Genomic DNA, 17,422 nt, shown 5'->3' on the forward strand with positions numbered 1-17,422 from the left:
AGAGGACCACCTCTCCAGAGCTGACACCTGCGCTCCATGCACTGTGGTACTTGTGCACACAGAGACACACACTAATAAAATGTAATAAACTGGACATGGTGTTGCACAACTTTAATTCCAGCACTAGGGAAGCAGAGGCAGGCAGATCTCTGTGAGTTCTAAGCCAGTCTGACCTACATAGTGAGTTCTAGGCCAGCCAGGGATGCATAATGAGACCCTGTCTCAAAAGTGAAAAAGAAAACCCACACACAGACACCCTCCTTGATCATGTGATACCGCTGAACTCAAAGCCCTCTGTAATTCACACCTCTCTCAGAGCAAAATCCCAAATCCTCCATGTGGCCCATCAATCCCTAGACTGCACCTCTCCCTCCTGGCCTTACACACTCTCCACAGTACCAGGGAAGCTAAGCACCCTTGCTGGTTCATTAGTCTCATTAATAAAGGGATTTAGAAATGGACTCAGAAGGAAGCCTGGGGACAATTTAATTAGAGTTTAAGAGAAAAACAGCAGAGTAGGACAGCTCTAAATCCAGGCAGCTGCCTGGAAGAGGGGGCAGAGGAGGGAAGCTGAGCTAGGGTCCAGCATAGTCATCAAGCAGCCACGTGGCATAAGGTGGTAGTCTTCAGAGGAAAAAAGGAAGCCCAGAGTGTCAGGGCAAGCATGCCTGGATTTGGGGAAAAGAGGCAGAAGGAAGAAAAAGTTAAGTTTTCCTGTGTAAGAAAAGTGGGCACATTTAGCAGAACTACGTGGTGGTGGCTCTGTGAGGGATGGCTGAGGGCAGGGTTTCTGGGAAGGAAAAGCACATTATCTCATTAAAGGGATAATTGTTTCTCCAATCTCTTTAGCCTGACTTAAAACAGCGAATCCTCCTTCCTGAGGTGACTGACAGACCCAACTGGATTAACTTTTTTTTTTTTTTTTTTTTTTCCCCATACAAGGTTTCTCTGTGTTGCTTTGCGACTTTCCTGGAACTTGCTTTGGAGACCAGGCTGGCCTTGAACTCACAGAGATCCGCCTGCCTCTGCCTCCAGAGTGCTGGGATTAAAGGCATGCACCACCACCACCACCACCACCACCACCACCACCCAGCTGGATTAACTCTTTTTATAGATTTTAATATTTTATCTTTGTGTCTGTGCATGTGTGTGCAGGTGCCCTCAGAGGCCAGAAGAGGGCACCAGACTTGGGAGAGCCACAAGTGCTTTTCCCACTTTTGGATTAAATGTTTTGGCTTTTTCTTTTTTTCTTTTTAGATTATTTTATGTGTGTGGGTGTTTTGCCTATGTATGACTGTGTATTATGCATGCAGTACTCATGGAGGCCAGAAGAGGCCATCATCCCATGGAACTGGAGTTACAGATTGTTGTGAACTGCTATGTGGGTGCAGGGAATTTAACTCAAGCCCCTTTGAAGTAAATTTTGTTTGTTTGTTTTTGTTTTTGTGTGTTTTGTTTGTTTGTTTGTTTTTTTGCTGTGTAGCTTTGCGCCTTTCCTGGATCTTGCTCTGTAGACCAGGCTGGCCTTGAACTCACAAAGATCTGCCTGCCTCTGCCTCTCGAGTGCTGGGATTAAAGGCGTGCGCCACCACTGCCCGGCCTTGTTTTTGTTTTTTTAGATAGGGTTTCTCTGTGTAGCCCTGGTTGTCCCAGAACTCACTCTGTAGACCAGGCTGGCCTCCAACTCAGAGATCCACCTGCTTCTGTGTCCCAAGTGCTGAGATTTAAGGCATGCGCCAATACCACCTGGCATTTGAATTAAATCTTAAGTGATACTGGAAATAAGAGAGCACACAAACAAAGTCAAAATAGCTTGGCAAAGCAATTCTTTCTGGAAAAAAGTGTTTGACAGAAACCAGACCAGGCTTGCAAGAACACTTAGTCAAGATGGCTTCTGTCTTCTGCTCCTGACATGGGTGGTGACTGCATCTCATCCTATTGGTAGGAGCAGGACTTTACAATCTGATGTGATTAATCTGTGAAAAGAGGAGGAGGAAGACTCGGGAAATCTGAGTCCTTGGGGATAACTACCTTTGATAGAACACACACACACACACACACACAAACACACACACACACACACACATTCACAGGGAGGAGATATTAGTATATGCTAGGTCTCAGGCTGTCCAAATACGCAGAAATGAACTCAAGCTGGACTATAGGAGGGTTTCTGGTAGTTGGGGAAAAGCCAGAGTTCCTCAGGAACTTGTGAAACCGGTTCCTATCTACCAAAAGGAGTCCTTTCCCTTACCTCTGGCAAAATGGGACGTATGACCAGCTACCTATGGCACCTATCAGCATATCAAAGCACATGCTGGCCTCCAGGCTTCTTCAGTATCACAAGTGCCAGTTACACATTTCAAGTCCATGACCATCCTAGACCTTCTCGCCTTCTCCCCTACTTAACTTCCTCCAGCTCAGGGGGACCCCTCAACCCCTCCTTCTATAATCTAGCTACGCTCACTGTTCTCTCTCCCACTCTCTCTTGCTATACTTTATATCTTCCTCTCACTGCCTTAGTCAGGGTTCCCTAGAGGAACAGAACTTAGAGAATGAATCTCTCTCTCTCTCTCTCACACACACACACATACATATATGTGATACACAGCATTCGGTAGTTATTCAGTCCATGAGGCTGGATGCCTCACTGGTCTTCAGGACACACTGGAATCCTGAAGATGTGGGCTCTAAGGTCAGTGAAGGAATGGACTTGCCAGCCAGGTGAGAGCATGCAGGCAAAGAGCAAAAGCTTCCTTCTTCCATGTCCTTATACAGGCTTCCAGAAGGTGGGGACCAGACTAGAGGTTTTTCCACCTCAACAGATTCAGGTTAGAAGTGGATCTTCCCACTTCGAATTGAGCAAAAATCCCTCACAAGTGTACCACTCCATTCTGAGGGTTTAGTTCATTGCAGATGTCAAGTTGAGAACCAAGAATAGCCCTCACAATCACCATCTCTACTGTTCTCCCCTTCTCTAGTCCTGGCCAGGTTCAATCTACTTTCTCTTTCTGCTCTGGACTCTTCCAGATGCCTCAGGCTGTTCTCTCTCTCTCTCTCTCTCTCTCTCTCTCTCTCTCTCTCTCTCTCTCTCTCTCTGTCTGTCTGTCTGTGTCTCTCTCTCTCTCAATAAAAACCTTAACCATATCATGGAGCAGACATGTACACAGTTTCTTTACCACACCCCTGCCCTCATTACCAGGTCACCCCACCCCCACCCCCCAAGACCGAAATGCCCGTGGTCTGTTAAGGGTGCTGATACAAACTACTCCAGATATGGTTTCAGGGGTTGGTGTCTGCTTTACTGCACTGAGCAACCACCTACACAGTGGAAGCCTGTCAACTGTGATTGGTTAGCACATCATCACTGATTGGCCAGTTCACACCACCAGGGTCTCTATTCGGAAGCACATTACAGGAGACATGGAGAGTGCAGACTCATCCGTGGACTACTTCAGAATTCAGTGTTCTGACTTCAGGAGCACGTGCTCCTTATTTAGAAGTGCAGTGTGCCAAGTAGGCCGGAAACCAGGTCATGCCTGCATTTCCTCCTACATCCCCCCCTCACATACAGTATATGTTCTAGGCTTTCTTTTTTTTAAAGAATTATCTATCTATCTATCTATCTATCTATCTATCTATCTATCTATCTATCTATCTATCTATCTATTGTTGCTTGGTTTTCAAGACAGGGTTTCTCTGTGTTAACAGCTCTGGCTGTCCTGGAACTCACTCTGTAGACCAGGCTGGCCTTGAACTCAGAGATCCGCCCGCCTCTGCCTCCCAAGTGCTAGGACTAAAAGCGTGCATCACCTCTCCTCCCCACTTATTTTCAATTACATGTGCAAGTGTTTGTGGGAGGTGGGGTATGTGCATGTGGGTGCAGGTTCCTGCAGAGACCAGAGATGTTGGTTCTCTGAGAGCTGGGGTACAGGCCTGATGTGGCTGCTAGGGCTTGAACTCAGGTCCTCCATAAGAGCTGTTTAACCACTGAGCCATTCCCCAGCCCCTTTGTATTTGAGACAGAGTCTTACTCTGAAGACTTGGCTAGCCTGGAACTCCTTATGTAGACCAGGCTGGCCTCAAACACAGTGTTCCTTCTACTTCTGCTCAGGAGTCCTGGGATTAAATGCGGCACTGCCAAGGCTGGCTGCCTAAATTCTAATCTTTGCTGATCACAGTGTCAGTACCCACCCAGGCCGGAGATGTTCTAGTCTTCTGCCCAGGCCTTAAGGATGACAAAGCCGATGTTAGTGGGAACCCCGGCTTGGAGCTGACCCCCCAAGCTGCACTGAGGTGTTCCTCCCCCATGGCCCCAGGGCACTTTCAGTGTCCTTCCTCTTGCCTGTATGGATTTTTTGTTTACATGTATGTCTGTGAACCACACATGTGCTTGGTATTATTATTCCTAGTCACCGCCCAGCTACATGACCTCAAATTCGCTGTCCAGCAGTCAGGCAAAATGCTTTGTCACACCAGGGCCTTACATCCTATGCAATCCATGCGCAGAATGGTCATGTAATATGCATGCAGCGTGGTCATGTAATCTATGCACATGCGTGGCATAGCTACATACACCCATATACGCATGCCTCTCCTCTCTCTCACCCTACTCACCCTAACACCCCCCCACACACCCCTGCACCTTTCTTTTCCCTTTCTTTTCGGTAGGCCTACCCACCTCCGCTGTTTCTCTTCCCTAATAAAAACCCTTATAGTGGGTTCTGTTGTACCTCGTGTTTTCTTGAGCCCGGTAAACAATGCTTACAAATAAATAACACCCACCCTTACGTCAGACAGACAGAGAGACCAAGCTCGGAGCTTGAAAATAAAGGCTCTTTATTTTTACATCCAAGTTCGATCTCTGTGGTGGTCTTTTGGGGGTCCTCCCAATCTGGGCATAACAGTGTGTGGGGGGGGTTATATAAAGATTTGAATTCCTTTTCCTAAACACAAGTCTTATAGTATTTGATAGAAAAGACTCATATTTGATCTTTCTTACAAATCCCTCCTCTCCTTCCTATCATGGGGTGAGGGGGGATATATGTTTAGTAATAGTGGAGTCAATAAGCCTGAGTTAGGCCTAGTACAAGACATGAATTACTCCATCTACTCTTGGCGTGGTTTAAGGGGAGCCTGCCTCCCAAGGCCTGGTTCCTTGGCAGCAGATTGAACTGGCCCCAATGGACTGTTAAGTCTGACCCAGGCCAGAGATTCTATTCTCATGACCCAGGCCAGAGATTCTTAGCCAGTTTCTCCTTAACAGGCGCCCATTGCGACTTTAACATTCTATTTCCCTAAAGAGCTAACCTTAGAGTCATTTAGGGCCAGATCAGAGCTCAGAGCTCCCCACACACTTTGGCGTCTTTGGCCTCTGGCAAGGATGAAGCTGCCAAGAGTCCCAAGGGCGTTTCTGGCTTTCAGTCAATAAGGAAATTGCTTTCTCTTCACTGCCAGGCCGGCTTCTACCTCCTGTTCTTACCCCCCTCACTCCCCTGAAGAGGTGACCCTAAATGGTATTATGGGATTGGGGTGATGGATGATCTGGCTTCTTCCAGCTGCATTTGGGGTGTGGGGTGTGGCGGTTTGGGGACTTATCTAAAAGGCCCCAATTTGTTAACAGCTTAGATGCAAGACTGTAAACATCAGTAGCGAACTTCTGCCCTCCGGGGTTCTCCCATTGTGCTGTAAGCCTGTATTTAAGACCTCCTCCCTCCTTCAATAAACAGCATTCGGCATTCAAAAATAAAATAAAATAAAAGGACCCAATTATCAGATGTAGGGAGGAAATGAAGTGCTAGCCTGTTGTCTAGAAATATAGACAACAGTTATTAGCATTACAAACCCTAGGTGGAGAATCAGAAGGCAGGACATACAATTTTAAAATGTCCTAATCAGCCTGGCAGTGGTGGTGCATGCCTTTAATCCCAGTACTTAGGAGGCAGAGGCAAGAGCTCTGTGAGTTCAAGGCCAGCCTGGTCTACAGAGTGAGTTCCAGGACAGCCAGAGCTACACAGAGAAACCCTGCCTCAAAAAACCACCACCACCACCAACAACAACAACAACAACAACAACCACAACAACAACAACAACCAAAAAGAAAATAACAGGAAAAGAAAAAAGAAAATCCCAGTCGAAGTCCATTAGCATCTTCTGACGGCTGAGAAGAGGCTCTGTCCTTTGGGTCCCTTGTTTGTCTTTGGACTCCAGGGTTGGTCTCCACAACCTCAGTCTGCTCTCATGCCCTTTGATAGCTGTTGTATCAGGTAAAAGTCAGCACAATGCCCTTCCCAAAGAGCTTCTAGACAGGGAAGAAGAGATGTTTAACCATCATTTAATTTTTACATTAGAACAATATTGGACCTATTTCCAGGTCCATTCTTCACAGTGAACCAAGTCTGAAGTCTTGTATCTGGGCAGCCTTTTTTTTTCAAGAAGCAAACAAAACTGGGTGATGGTGGCACACACCTTCAATTCCAGCACTCAGGAGGCAGAGGCAGGCAGATCTCTGTGAGTTCGAGGCCAGCCTGGTCTACAGAGTGAGATCCAGGACAGGCACCAAAACTACACAGAGAAACCTTGTCTCAAAAAAAAAAAAAAAGAGGAAGAAGAAGAAGAAGAAGAAGAAGAAGAAGAAGAAGAAGAAGAAGAAGAAGAAGAAGAAGAAGAAGAAGAAGACTACATTTAGCAAGATAGAGGACTACATTTAGCAAGACAGAGTTGTCTAAATGACATCTCCTATAGAGTCCTGTCTAATCTGGGAGTTTGAGCCTTCAACTCTGGCCAATCCTTAGTCTCTGGTTGCACTTTCCTGTTTAATGTCTAAGACCATACAGTTGGCCAGAATTATCACATTCTTTTGTGCTGTCAGGCCACTTGAGATCTAGTCCTCAGGGGTCACTTGATCATGGGAGGAACCTCTGGCTCCTCTGGCCTGGTCTTTACCACTTCTCCCATTTCTGTGGGGTTCAGTCAGAGCCTTGCTTGACTGTGGCTTCTGCGGAAGCACTGAGAACATCTGTCCTCTGTGTTCCTCTTCTCTGTAGGCCCGACATTGGTTAGAGTCACTGGGTGTGTCTCCATGGCCTCCCTGAAAAAGAGAACAGAGGACTTTCCACAGTTATAGAACGTTGAGAGCTGTGGCCCACAGTGTCCTGGGACCTCGCTGATCATGGATGGCAAGGGGGAAAATATTCTCCCTTCCGGTCCCTCTGACCACATTAGTTTAGCCTCGAAGTATGGTCCCAATGACAAACCAAAGTTCAGTTTCATCAGCGTTCACCCTGGGCAACCAATGACTTTCTGGGCTTTCATACTAAGCAAGAGTGAGGGGTTCCTGGCAGGAATGTGGGTACGCAGAAGCAGCCACACAGGAAAAGTCTCCACTCAACATAACGAGGACATTCCTCACAGCTGCGTGAGTGGGGCCCTGCCTTGCTGCAAGCCACGGGAAAATGTATGGAATCCAGCTGCTATCACAACAGGAAAGGTCAAGGACTTCTCTGAAGGTCAAGCCATGGCTTAAGAAGCCTTGGTGATACTTTAGCTTTTGTATAAATATTAGCCAATTTCTGCAATGATTTTCTTGTATGCTATGTATGCTTCCAAGAACTCATAATGGTATATATTATCTGAAAAACCTATCAAACATCCAAGGCCAAATGATCTCCTGAATTAAGGTAAATTAAGCTCAGACCCTTCTTTCTTATACAGCCTTAGTGGTATTTATACTAATATTATAGACTCCTAACATTTACCTAACCACCTCTAGGAATGTAGTTTGAGCACATAAATTCCCTTTTCTGATATATTAACCGATTTCAGCTCTCAGTTGACCTCCTCCTTTACCACCCCGCTTTTGGGTTGTAAAAGAAAGCCTGATGGTCACTGCAGGGACAGAACAGCCAAGTCCCTGGGGCTCCCTGGCCTGTCCAGCTGCCAAATTTCAGGCCCCTTCTCAAAGAACAAGGTAGATCTGGAGAGTGCTCAGTGGTCAAGAGCACAGGCTGCTCTTCCAGAGGACCTGGACTCCGTTCCCAGCACCTACCTGGCAGCTCACAGCTGCCTGTAACTCCAGTTTCAGGGATCCAACACCCTCTTCTGGCCTTCACAGATACCAGGCATACAAGCAGTCACAGACATACATGCAGGTACTCACACATACAAATAGCATAAAAATAAAATCTTTTTTTGGAGACAGTCTCTGACTGTGTAGGCCTGGCTGACCCACAGCTCACAGAGCTCTACCTGCCATTGTTTTACAGGTGCTGGGATTAAAGATGTGGGCTATCAAGCCCAATAAATAAATCCTTAAGGAAAAAAAAAAGAAAGAAAGAAAGAAAGAAAGAAAGAAAGAAAGAAAGAAAGAAAGGAAGGAAGGAAGGAAGGAAGGAAGGAAGGAAGGAAGGAAGAAAGAAGGGAAGGAGGAAGGGAGGAGGGAGGGAGGGAGGGAGGAAGAAGGAAAGAAGGTAAGAAAGAAGGAAAAGAGAAAAACAAAACTAAAAAACCCCAAGGTGGACAGTATCTGAGGAACAGCACCCCAAGTTGCCTGCTGATCTCCACAACTGATGACCACACACAGAGAAGCAGAGGCAATTCTGAAGATCGCTGTGTTAATGGCATTTAAAACGCTTACATTTTATTCATCATTGGGGGGAGGGCATGGCTGAGAGAGGCAACCCAGGAGTGGCTCTCCCTCCAGCATACAGGTCCAGGGATTGAACTCAGGTCACTGGCTTATTTGGAAACACCTTTACTGGATGAGCCATATTTCATAAAACTCAAACAAACAAACAAACCCAAGGTAATTAAACTTTCACTGTTTGAAATAAAGTCAGGCTCAACAATGGGGCTGTGTGGAGTCACATGAGAGCCTGAGACCAATGGCAAGATTAGGTCTTTATAATGTTGCTTTCTTCTGGTCTCTCCCCAACACAAGGCTTATGTATTCCACTTAGGAGGCTGCTAACCAGAGCTGGCAGGAGCTACCAGGCCTGAGAATCAGGTGTAGCGTCCCACAACAATCCCAGCAGTGGAGAGGCTGCTATGGAGCATTAGTCCATTTAGTGACAAAGAGCCAGCCCCTCGCCTCAGGATGAAGGCCTCTGTGTCCTCTGGGAAGCTACTTCAGTCATCCCAGAGGCCCACAGCAGCTGCTCTGCCATCGAGTGTTTTCTGTGCTGATAACACAACACCACAGACTTCGTGAGTTCTAAAGAAAGTTTTCATTAGGTCATGGTTAGAGTCCAAGGTCAGGGGAGCCACCATTGGGTGGCAGAGTCCTGAGACAGGGTAGCTCATCACCTGAGAGATAGGAGCCTGCAGGAGACCTAACCAGAGTCACAGGATCTCACAAAGATCTGCTTTACCTGCACAACTAGACTGTAGGACCCGCCTGGTCCTGTTCTTACTAGTAATCATGATTAGATTTCAATTGGAGGGTGGGGTGTGGCTCAGGGGTAGAGCCTCTGCCTAAAACCCCCCAGTGAGGGGCTGAGGTGGTTCAGTGATGATCACCTTGTAGCATATTCAGGCTTTGGCAAAATAAAGAAAAAGTCAGTATGGAGGGGGCATCACCAAACCACAGGATAGCACTCCAGATAATGACTTTTTTTTTTTTTTTTTTGTCTTTCAAGACAGGATTCTCGGTGCCGGGCGGTGGTGGCGCACGCCTTTAATCCTAGCACTGGGGGGGGGGGGGGCAGAGGCAGGCAGATCTCTGTGAGTTTGAGGCCAGCCTGGGCTACCAAGTGAGTTCCAGGAAAGGTGCAAAGCTACACAGAGAAACCCTGTCTCGAAAAACCAAAAAAAAAAAAAAAAAAAAAAAAAGACAGGATTCTCTGGGTAGCCCTGGCTGACCTGGAACTCACTCTGTAGACCAGGCTGCCCTCGAACTCAAAGAGATCCATCTGCCTCTGCCTCCTGAGTGCTGGGATTAAAGGCGTGCGCCACTGCCATTTGGCCTCCAAACCCATCTTTTTAATTTTTTTTTTTTAAGCCACAGGATCTTATGTGTGGTGACCCTGTCCTCCCAATCCTGCCTCCACCTCCTGAGTGGTTAGGTTACATGCGGATACCACCGTAGCTATGGTGATGGAACCCATAGTCTAGTTCACACTGGGCAGGAACTCCAGCAGCTGAGCCGCATCCCCAGACCCTCTCTTTTTCTTTCAAGATATATTTTTCTTTTTAAGTGTGTGTGTGTGTCTGTGTGTGCAAGTGTGTGTGTGTGTGTCTGTGTGCAGGTACGTGTGTGTGTGTGTGTGTGTGTGTGTGTGTGTAGGGGTATGTGTGTGTAGGTGTGTGTGAGTGTAGGTGTGTGTGTGTAGGTGTGTGTGAGTGTAGGTGTATGTGTGTGTGTGTGTGTAGGGGTATGTGTATGTCTGTGTGTGTAGGTGTGTGTGTGTGTAGGTGTGTGTAGGTGTGTGTGTAGGTGTGTGTGTAGGTGTGTGTAGGTGTGTGTGTAGGTGTGTGTGTGTAGGTGTGTGTGAGTGTAGGTGTGTGTGTAGGTGTGTGTGAGTGTAGATGTGTGTGTGTGTGTAGGGGTATGTGTGTGTCTGTGTGTGTAGGTGTGTGTGTGTGTAGGTGTGTGTAGGTGTGTGTGTGTGTAGGTGTGTGTGAGTGTAGGTGTGTGTGTGTGTGTAGGTGTGTGTGAGTGTAGGTGCCCTTGGAGACCAGAAGAGAGCATCGGATCTCTGGATGTGGAATTAACAGGTGGTTTGAGTCACCTGATGTGGGTGTTAGGTACCCAGCTCAGCTCTTTGTAACAGCCGCAGACATTCTTCACTGCCAAGCCATCTCTCCAGGCCCAGCAGCTCCTTTTCTTAGCTTAAAAAATGCTTTTGTTTATTTTCTTATTTATTTTTTGTTTTTATTATTTTTATTTTTAATTATTTTTCTAATTTTAATTTTTAGGCTGTGTGTGTGTGTGTGTGTGTGTGTGTGTGTGTGTGTGTGTGTGTTGGATGTGTGTGCACATGTCCCTACAGGTGTGCATACACATACACAATTCCTTATTTTTTATTTGTTTGTTTTTACAGAGTGCGTTTTGGTGGAGGAGCTAGGGATTGAGCCCCGGGCCTCCCAAATGCCCGGCAAACACTCTCCCGCTGCTCTACTTCCTACCCTATAAAAAAAATAGAAAACCCAAAAGAAAACGGGAAGAAATGTCAACCTTTTACAGCCAGTCTCAGAAGGAGCATTCCATCAGGGTCACATTTTGTTGACAGAGTCGAATCGCAGCCTGCGGAGATGGCTCAGCTGCTAACCAGCTTGTGGTTCACGTACAAGGACCTGTGTTCCGGCCCAGAACCCGTAAAAAGGGCAGGTGCGGTGGGGTACACTTGTAACCCCGGTGCCAGGGCAGGTGCGGTGGGGTACACTTGTAACCCTGGTGCCAGGGCAGGTGCGGTGGGGTACACTTGTAACCCCGGTGCCAGGGCAGGTGCGGTGGGGTACACTTGTAACCCCGGTGCCAGGGCAGGTGCGGTGGGGTACACTTGTAACCCCGGTGCCGTGGCATGGAGGGAAGCAGGTTCCTGATGCTCCCAGGTGAGTCAGCCTAACCTGCCTAGCCAGCTCCAGGTTCAGTGATAAATTCTGTCTCAGAAAACAAGGTGGATGGCCCCCAAGGAACACTTCAGGCTGCCCTCTGGCCTTCACACACACATATACACATGTGGAACTCCCACACAAGCATGCATGCATAAGTAGGTGCATGAGTGTACATACACACACACACACACACACACACACACACACACACGCACGCACATGCACACGCACACACACAAACAAGTCACCAAGTTCAGTCTAACCCCAGGAGAGGGAATCACAGTGGTACATGCTAGGATGTGGGAGTCGGAGGGAATTATAATCATCCATGCTTTTTATGATCACTAAATGTCTGACACTTAGAGTTTTTATAAAGAAGAGGGTATTTGCTGGGCAGTGGTGGCACACACCTTTAGTTCCAGAGGGAGGCAGAGGGAGGTGGATCTCTGAGTTCAAGGCCAGCCTGGTCTGCAGAGTGAGTTCCAGGACAGCCAGAGCCGTAACACACAGCTGAGGGTTCAAGGCCGAGGCCTGGTGCTAGACCTGGGTCAGATCTGACGAGTACCCTGTGTGCTGAAACAGGACAAGATGCCAGAGGGAGACTGCGACCCGCAGCCCCTGCCAGGGGTTAGATGACCGAAGTACCTGCCAACAAATCACCTCCCTCCCTCTCTCTCCATGTGTGTCTGTATGTACTGATGTGGATGTGGCTGTGAGTGCGCATGAGTGTCTGCACATCCGTGCGTGAGAGGTCAGTCTTAGCTGTCATTCCTCAGGAGCGGTCCACCTTGTTGCTTGAGACAGACCTCTCATTGTCCTGAAGCTCACCGAGTCGGCGACCCTGGCTGCCAGGGAGCCCCAGGGGTCCCGCTGTGTCCGCAGGTCCAGAGCTAGGCTTGCAAGCACGAACCCCCATGCCCAGCTCTTTAGTTTATATTTTAAAGATTTTTAAAAATCATTTTACATTGCGTGGATGTGCGTGTGCCTGTACATGGTATGTGCAAACGAGTACAGGTCCCCACGAGGCCAGAGGACCTGGGCTCCCCTGCAGCTGGAGTGACAGACAGATGTGTGCCAGCTGACATGGGTGCTGGGCACTGCTGGAAGCAGAGGAAACCCTGAGTCAATGTGGAAGCGGCAGATAAAATCCTGAGCGAATATGGGTTGTTGACATGGGTGTGGACACGTTTAGGGCCCCAGTGCCTCAGACTCATGGGAGAGGCAAAGCCTTCCTCTGGTCCAAGTGCAGTGTTTAGGAATGATTCCCACAGTGTATAAACACTGTCAACCACAGCTTCCTCCGGAGGACCGCCGCCAGGCACTGCTCCTCCACGGAGACCTCCTGCTGAGACAGCTAGCCCACCTCTTCCCGCTGTAGAGGTCAACCCTGCCTCCCCAATTCAGATATACAGAACAAACATGGTGAGCTTCTGGATTGTGTTCCTGAGTGGTTAGCGTCCTCCTTCAGCACAAACACAGACTGCCAATCGCAGCTTTTCTGGGCACAGGTCTGTGTGTGTCTATCCTTCGTTTGTTCCCTTGTTGCCCCGTAAGGTCAGTCCCCGAAGCCATGCAGAGCGTGGTCGTCTGTCACAGCACACAGCTCTTCCCTGAGCCATCTCCCCAGGTGCCCAACCTTCCTTTTAAAGATTTATTTGTGTGTGGATGTTGTGCCTGCATGTATGTATATACACTATGTGTGTGCCTGGTGCCCTCAGAGGTCAGGATAGGGCAGTGGACCCCAGGGAACCAGAGTCAGGCATGGTCGGGAGCTGCCATGTAGGTGCCGGGAACAGAACGTGGGTCCTCTGCCACCGCGGGCGTGCCTTCTGGACACTTCTGTCACCTGATCCCGAAGGCCTCTGATGTGGCTTTAGATATCTGGCCTCCCCTTACCCTGGCGGGTTCCCTTGGCCTTGCTTTTCTCTGGGATGCTCAGTCGTACCTCAAGGCCTTTGCACTTGTTATCTGTTCCCAGATAGACACCTCAGGGTCTCACGCTAGTCTGCAATGTGTTGTTAGTGGAGGGCAAAGCCGCATCTGAAGTCCCATTAGACAGACACCAAATTCTTTCCTGTTCAGCTTCAACATACATGGTAGGATGGGTATAGCACCTTGTCTGACTTCTGTGGCTGTGTGTGTGTGTGTGTGTGTGTGTGTATTCCTCCATCACTACCCACATTTTATTTATTTATTTTGAGACAGAGTCTTTCCATGTACTATGTTACAATGCACCTCCCAAGTGCCAGGACTAAAGGCGTGTGCCGCTGTACGTGGCCTGTATGCTTTAACCAGCTAAACGTCGAGGCACGGAGGATCTCAGACAAGTGCTCATAGATGGGCACTGGAGGAACAAGAATGACAAACGCGTTTGTCTCTTCAAAGGGAGGGACGTGATTAATAGCCTAGTGATCTCTGCACTATCTGTGTGGCTACACTGGATGCTTCCCCAGCCCCTTATCATGAGTTTGTCTATCTATAAGAACCTATCTCTAAGGAAGGTGTCACATGTAGTCAATCTATAGACCCCATCTTTATGGAAAATGTCAGTCACATGTACCTTGCAAAGAGTTTGGTTTTTTGATTTTAGTTTTTCGAGATGGGGTTTCTCTGTGTAGCCCTGGCTGTCCTGGAACTCATTCTGTAGACCAGGCTGGCCTCGAACTCACAGAAATCCACCTGCCTCTGTCTCCCAAGTGCTATGATTAAAGTTGAACATCACCACCTCCTGGCTACAAAGAGTTTCCATGTAGTCATGTCTTAAGCTTTATTGTGCACATGGGGTTGAGTTAATTATCACAAGGAAATCTTCACCAAATTGTGCTGTGCTGTGCTTACGTATGCCTAAAACAAACTGCTAGGGGTCAGACTCCCAAAGTTTGAACCAACGTCTATAACTTAGGCGTGTTGAACTGAACTGCCTTCTTGTTCCCTTCAGGCCTTTACTCTGCTGACTGTGGAGGTCACAGAGATCCCCTGAACTGATTAGTGTTTGAAGCAGTCTCACCTATATAGACCGGCCTTGAACTCACAGAGATCCACCCGCCTTTGCCTTCCGAGTGCTGGGGTTAAAGTCGTGTGGCACCGTGCCTGCCCACATTATCTCACAGAACCTGGAGCTTGAGATTTGCCAGGCGGGCTGGCTTGAGGGCTCCGGGGTTCTCCTGGCCGCACCTCCCCAGCGGTGCTGTTACAGGGGTGCGCTGCTGCACATGGCTTTGTACACGTGTTCTGGAGACTGAACTCGGTGCTCGGGTGGCAGATGCTCCACGTGCTGGGCCCCTCCGCGCCGTGCAGCGGCGGTTCTCGGGGCTGACGCTGCTGCCTGTGCGCATGGCTGCTGAGTCCGTCCTCCTCCTTTCCCCTTTCCTTCCTTTAACAAAACTATTGTCTTGTTCTATTTTGTGTGTCTGTGTGTCTGTCTGTGTACCACATTCAGCCAAGCACCTTTGAAGGCGGGAAGAAGGCATTAAGACCCCTGGAACTGGAGTTACAGATGGTTGTGAGCCACCATGTGGTTGCTGCGAATTGAACCCAGGGCCTCTGGAAGAGCAGCCAGTGCTTTTAACAACTAAACCATCTCTCCAGCCCCTTCCTGGGCCTTTTTAGTCACTTCCTATTTCCTGTCTCTCCTGCTGGGGGCTCTGGAGGCCTCAGCTGTCTTTCCTTTGAGGTGGTGGAGCAGTGTGGCTGGGGGTTGGTCCTCTTCTACTGGTTTGTAGCTGTGTGGCCTTGGTGAGCAACACACTCTGTGACTCAGTCTTCCAATCTGTAAAATGGGAACACTTGCCTTTCCAGGTTTGAGGGGCAATCACAGCTGGTTTTATCTTTACCTGGTAAGGTCTTTACAAAATTTATCTTCCAGGTTTTTTGTTTTGTTTTGTTTTTTAAACTTTCCGCGCCGCTCCCCCCCCCCCCCTCCCCGTACTAGCCTTAGGGTTGTGCTCAGGAAAAAAAAAATGAGACAATGGACGAACCTTTTCTGGAGAGAGGAGGGATGGAGGATGTTTAGATGGAAAAGAAGAGGAAGCCTAAAGGCATGAGGATGTGAGAGCCTGGGAGGGCATAACACCTCGTGGGGTGCAGAGCCATGCACAGTCATACCAAGCTGTGTAGGGCTGTGAGAACCGTGCCTGTGTGGTCAGAGGGAGGAGCAGAGGAGCGGTGGGGTGGCCGAGATGGAGAGGAGCCCGAACTCTATAAATCTAGGCTGGAGAGGAAGTGTGAGGGGGAGCTGAGCTGCCGAGGCGGCAGTTCACACGGCCCAGGAAATGCCCCGCCTCCTTCCTTCCTTGGCATCCAAACATTTCCACATAAGGCTTGGCTGGCCCTGGCTGTGTGGGTGAGGGGGAGCTTGTGCCCTCTGAGTTCAGGACAAAAGGATTAGAAGCTCCTGGACTGGATCCCAGGGGAGCTGCTGTGACAGAGGCTGGGTGAACAGGGAGAGGTGGAAAAGATGACCATCTAAGCAGCCTCTCTGGGGCCACATACCTGTTGCCAACTGCGACACTGGGACACCGTCTCTCTCTCCGAGCCTCATTCGGTTCAGAACCTCACATTCAAGTGCTTGGAGATCTCTGGGTCCCTCTGCAGCACACCAGGACAGCTGCAGGTCTCAATTTCAAAGTCTGCGCACAACCTACCTGCTCTCCATCCCTCCACCTGGTCCAGCCCCATTCCGTGCCCTGAGACCTCTGCAGGCAGCAGGCTCCTCCCTTCAGCTCTGCCTAATGGTTCTCTCTGGCCAGATCCCTCTCCAGCTCCAGAACCCTCCATGGCTCCTACTCAGTGCCAAGTCAGAGTCTGTCCCATCACCCCTGAGTTCCCTCTTCCCTCCAACCCCTCTGGCGTCTTTCTGCCCCCTGCACACTTCTGTATCGCCACCTTTGCCCCTGCACATCCCTTTGCCTGGCATTCCCCTCCAGAGACCCTGCTCTAAAGAGGCCTGGGGATGCCCTGGGGACAAGACAGATAGAATCCCACTCTCTATGTGGCCAGATGACATCTATACTTGTCACCCCAGCACCTGATAGGTAGAGGCAGGATGAGTCAGTTGGAGGCCAGCCTGGGCTACATGGCCAAACCCTATCTCAAAACAACATAAAGGGAGGCTGGGGGATGGCCCAGTTGCTAAAAGGCTTGCTGTGCAAGCGTGAGTTCCTGAGTTTGGTCCCAGAACCGCGTAAAACGGGGGTGGGGGTGGGGTGGGGGTGAGGGTGGGGGTGCTCACCTGTGATCTCAGCGCTGGGGTGTGTGTCAGGGTCGGGGCTGGGGTGGAGACGTGAGGGTCCTGGAGGCTCACTGGCCCGCCCCACATGCCCCTGCTTAAAACTCCTCCGAAGTCCTGGCGAGCCAGCACTCAAGAGGCGGAGGGAGGAGTGTGAGTTCAGTCAAGGCCAGCCTCAGCTACACATCTGGTTTGAGGCCAGCCTGGGACACCGGAGACCCTATCTCAAAAGGAAAAACAAACACAGAACTCCACCCTTCCCTGTTTCCTTTTTCTTAACACAACTGTCAGTATCTCCATTCTTAATCTTGTTTCCTGTCGCCTGTGGAAGGGGGTTTCTTTCTTCTCTTTTTCTTTTTCTTTTTTTTTTTTTGAGGTGCGTTCTTACTCTGCAGTCATTAGAGGCAAGAACAAACACTCCCAGATTCCTGTATGTGCATGTGTGTAATGTGTGTGCGTGTGTGTAATGTGTGTGTATGTGTGTGCATGTGTGTAATGTGTGTGCATGTGTGTAATGTGTGTGCATGTGTGTAATGTGTGTGCATGTGTGTAATGTGTGTGCGTGTGTGTAATGTGTGTGTATGTGTGTGCATGTGTGTGCGTGTGTGTAATGTGTGTGTATGTGTGTGCATGTGTGTAATG

The 17,422-nt window shown here is 49.0% G+C and overlaps 1 long non-coding RNA gene across 2 annotated transcripts; it reads right to left on the reverse strand.

Moving 5' to 3' along the window:
* Positions 1-4,727: 4,727 nt before the first annotated feature.
* Positions 4,728-16,942, reverse strand: LOC143273271 (uncharacterized). 2 transcript variants are annotated; one of them, XR_013051201.1, is made up of 3 exons: positions 16,784-16,942; positions 16,045-16,140; positions 4,728-7,090 (listed from the first exon to the last, which is right to left on the reverse strand). It is a non-coding gene; the product is annotated as an uncharacterized LOC143273271 (long non-coding RNA). The 2 variants fall into 2 exon arrangements; XR_013051200.1 differs by lacking the exon at positions 4,728-7,090 and adding an exon at positions 11,457-15,322.
* Between the last annotated feature and the right edge of the window lie 480 nt (positions 16,943-17,422).

The sequence above is a fragment of the Peromyscus maniculatus genome, chromosome 5, assembly GCF_049852395.1.
Source record: "Peromyscus maniculatus bairdii isolate BWxNUB_F1_BW_parent chromosome 5, HU_Pman_BW_mat_3.1, whole genome shotgun sequence".
NCBI lineage: Eukaryota > Metazoa > Chordata > Mammalia > Rodentia > Cricetidae > Peromyscus > Peromyscus maniculatus.